Here is a 4,548-nt window from a genome sequence, read left to right as displayed (position 1 = left end):
CAAAGTCGTCGCTTCTGGAATTTAAAAATTCGAGGGATAAGGTCTCTTTTTATATTTCAACGATCCCTACAAATACGAATTACCAGATTTACCCTCATGACTTGCCACAGGACACAGATGATCTCTCGTGATTAAACGGTGCCGACAACACAGTTGACTTTTATTATTATGACGAAAATACCCTTACCCGAAAATCATAACCCGAAACCGTACTTCGCCCTTCCTTGTTATCGTTAACACAAAATGACCGTTTTACCCTTCAAATTGGGTCATCTTACTCTTGGAGTCACGGCCCTTCGGACTTTGAGGCGTGGTTCAGTGATGGGACTCAGTTCTTTTGCAGGAAGGGGGGGAGGCTTAAGACCCCACGCATCGGATGTGGCAATCAGTGAGTGACGACCAAGTGCACCTCAAGCAATGATCATGTATGCTGCAATGTACCTGGCTCGGTCCATTGTTTATCAAGCCATTGAGTTGGGGGCTAGACCAAGTAGAGGGTAGAAGAACCACCCTATTTTCAAATCGCAATCTATTAAGGAAAGCCAAAAGTAGTGCTATCGAACATGAGGTGTTTAATTAAGCTTTTGTGGCGAGTAGGGTTTAAACTTTAGATGTACTGAGCCAAGCTCAAACTGCTTAATTTACAGATAAATCACATGGAAGAAATAATATCAGATCCTGAAACCTATTTCTTGTAAGCCAATGGCCTTGATTATTTACTTTGCACTGTATTGTATGATATAAAACATATAAAATACACGTAAAATACTGCTTAACAAGTCTGTACAACTGAGCCAAGCCAAATACCTGCTGTTGATATTCAGTTTGCCCAGCTTATTTTAAGAGTCTTATTATGAACTGAGCAAAGAGCAGCTCGTCTCATTTCTGAACCATCCTAACCAAAACTAAAAAAGTGCCTAACAGCAGCAGGATAACATGGTCATTTCACTCTCAGGTGAAGCCTGTAATCTATGCAAGCAAGCCTTTGTACAAACGTAGAGGGGTATTTCAGACCAATTCACATAAGAAAAATGCCTCACAAATTATTTTCTTATTCATTTCACAGTATATATATATATATATATATATATATAGAGAGAGAGAGAGAGAGAGAGAGAGAGATTTGTCTTTGTCCCTAACCCTCCCCTCCCCTCCCCTCCCCTCCCCTTCCACCTCTCACATAAGGAAAGAGAAAAAAGCGAAGAAGAGAAGCTGAGACCCCGCCATGAAAGAGGAAGAACAACCATCATCACCATCACCATCGTCTAGAAAAGAAACTACACCGGCCGGCCTCGGCCTCACACAGGAGGAATACGAGCAATTGAAGGAGACGATCGAGGCCTACCACAGGTACGAGCCAACCCCGGGCCAATGCTCCTCCCTGATAGCTCAGCGTATATACGGCCCCGCAGATGCGGTCTGGTCCGTAGTCCGTAGGTTCGACAGGCCTCAGGCGTACAAGCACTTCATCAAGAGATGCCGGGTGCTGGAACCCGGCGGGGGCTTTACCGTGGGGTGCCTGCGGGAGGTCACGGTCATATCGGGGCTGCCGGCGAGCACCAGCACCGAGAGGCTGGACGTGCTGGACGAGGAGCGGCGGGTGTTCGGGTTCAGCATCCTCGGCGGGGAGCACCGGCTGCGGAACTACCGGTCGGTGACGACGGTGAGCGAGGTGGGGCCGGCTGGGGGAGGGGAGATCCTGACCGTCGTTATGGAATCGTACGCTGTGGACGTGCCGGAGGGCAACACAGAGGACGACACGCGCATGTTCGCGGACACGGTGGTCAGGTTGAACCTTCAGAAGCTGGCCTCCATGGCCCACACCATCGCCAAAGAGGGAAGGAAAGATGGTGAATGAAAACGAGGGATTTTGTTTTTGCACGATTTTGGGAGTTAAATTTGTTGAAGCGAAGCGGCCGCCCGGAGCGGGCAGGTTATATGTTACCCCCAGGAACTTCTTCTTGGTCAACGTTGATGTAGGACGGGTTTGGTCTTTGACTTTCTGTATGATGAGATCCCCCAGTAGCTTCTGTTGATGTTTGAACTTTGAAGCGATATTGTCAGTATCGGTATCGGCCCTGAATCGTTTGACAACAGATTCAGCTGTATGGGTCGATACCGATATTCAAGTTAATGTTTTGTATCGGCTAAAAAATAATAAAAAAATATTACCTGTCAATCCTAACGTGACACGTGTTACAAGTATTAAAATAATATTTATTTTATATTTATTAAAATTAGCCGATTCAAGGGTGAAAGCGTATCAATTTTATGTAACATTTGTTTGGAGTTAATGATTTTTGGTGTTTGGCTTTGGTACGACGAGCATGCCTTTGAGTAGTACCTTTCCGTGTGGTTGGTATTTGACCCCCCGTCCCGTTTCAAAATCCGAACCTCTATCCAGACACCGGGATGGATTTTAACCTCCACCCCCACCTCCATCCCTGTTTCATATCTTCTATCCCGGGTCCAAACGAGGGCGAGGTGGGGTGGGGCCCCGTTTCCCTTTAGTCTATAGTCATCCTTTAAAGGTGGGGACGGGGTGGGGCTAGTCGGGGATGGGGTCCATCTCTGCCTCCATCCTCTCACGGGGATAAATTTTAACCTTCATCCCCACCTCCATCCCCGTTTCATGCCCTTCATCCCGGTCCAAACGGGATGAGGGGGGGCAGAGCTCCGTTGTCCCCCGTCCACTGCCATTCCTAGGTGGGACGTTGCAGGTTCAAAACACCAATGGTACGAATTGAATAACAACTGGTGGGGGGGTCAGCTTAACCCCAGCTTGCCTTTAAAAAAAAAAAGAAAAATTGTTTGAGAGAGAAATTACATGGGAGATTCCGCATCAAAGCGGTTCTCTATGTGCACAACCTTGTAATTTTTTGTGAAGTGAATGATCACCAGGATCGTCTGGAATATCATAAACAATTTAGGGCATGTTTGCAATGCTCTGTGGTCTTGTTTTTTTTTTTAAGAACTTGGGATTGTAAATCCCAATCACAACACTTTCTCAAGATTTAGCAAAACATGAGAAAAAATACAAGTGATTGTGATTCCTTTTGCCCTGAATCTTGCGAAAGTTGGTCACAAGATTGATGTTGCGACCAACAATCACAACTACTTTCTTAGCTGTGATTGTTCATCCCCACCAGCGACCAAAGCAAACATGGCCTTAGTGATTATGTTTTCGGTTTCAAAACCATGCATTGGATATCTTGCTGCTGCCACAACGCATTGGTGAGCACTTTTGATCTCTTCATTGGTTTTAAAATACAGCCTAAGTTGAGGCAATTAGCGATAATTTCTGCAGTTAAACCAACATTGGCCGTATCATAAATCCAAATTCCCGAATTTGGTTCTTGCTAGAATGAGTTCCACGATCAGTGCTTGATTAAAGCCAGTCAGTTCACCAATTCTTGAAATCTAGCAATTGCTGAAAGTACGAGTTGCATATATATTTATTTCACATTTTGAATACATTTACAGAATAATAAAGATTACTTCATTTTCTTTCTTTTTATTCTTTTCTTGTTTTTTGAGAAAATATTGCTTCATTTTGATGTTGTGAATGCATTTTCTTGGTATCATTTAGACCCATGTTTGCTTGCATTATGTAAATTCAAAAACACATGCTTTGAAACCATATGATTCCAAATCACAGGGTAGACAATGAGATTTGCAATTATATGAAAAAGTGAGTAAAAGTAGCTATAGATTTGATTTCAAATCCCACTACCCCACTGATTTAACATTTGGGCAAAATGAGAATCCATCTTTTACCATCGTGATTTGTGAGCCACTGATTCATATTTGGGCCCAGGCAAAAGTGTCGTAATACTTTTGTACAAGACACTGCCAACCAATCCCACGAATAGTGCTTCATATTTCCAGCAAAGACTTCACATTATATGCCACACTGCTGCGTGGTGGGCATGCACTGACCTGTCTGACAACCATCCATCTTGACATTTCCAAAAATGGGTGTGTTGTCCATCTCGAAAAAATGTTGACGTGGATGATCAGCAGTAGTGGAACTGCATGCTAAGATGCAGCACCAGTACATAAAAATGGCCTTTATGGCCTCATTTGAAAGTTAACTCAAGAGAAATTTGATGCACTCTTAAACAACTAGTGTGGTTGTGGTGACCACTAACCAATTACATGTTGGTATGGTCCACTGCATGCACTCATTATCATTGAATTGGTCCTTTAATATTGCTTTTGTTGTTGGTGTCACGGGCCTATTTCCTTCAATGAGCCAGCGCGGTGCAAAGGTCCTTTTTTACCGTCGCAAACCTACTTGTCAGCTCGCTTGCCAATCGCGGAAGCTTGTAATCAAAGTGCAAGAGAGCAAGAGTGAATAGAGGGAGAATAATTGTAATCACAAGAAGCAATCACAACGAGGGTGAACAAAAGAAAGCTCAACACATTTAATTCATTTACAATTTTGCTCGATGGCTATTACAGTTCAAGCATACGGGCTGCCCCTTCGAAGTATTGATTCACTTGAACTGGGCAGCTTAGATCAGACTCAACAAAAGCAAAACAGAC

General features: G+C 43.9%; 1 pseudogene; it reads left to right on the top strand.

The window, feature by feature from the left end:
- Nucleotides 1-1,164: 1,164 nt before the first annotated feature.
- On the top strand, nucleotides 1,165-2,179 carry LOC149813660 (abscisic acid receptor PYR1 pseudogene; annotated as a pseudogene).
- The last annotated feature ends 2,369 nt before the right edge of the window (nucleotides 2,180-4,548 follow it).

This window comes from Nuphar pumila, chromosome 16 (genome assembly GCF_984573655.1).
Source record: "Nuphar pumila chromosome 16, dmNupPumi1.hap1.1, whole genome shotgun sequence".
Taxonomy (NCBI): domain Eukaryota; kingdom Viridiplantae; phylum Streptophyta; class Magnoliopsida; order Nymphaeales; family Nymphaeaceae; genus Nuphar; species Nuphar pumila.
This window is presented reverse-complemented; position numbering and strand designations above follow the sequence as displayed.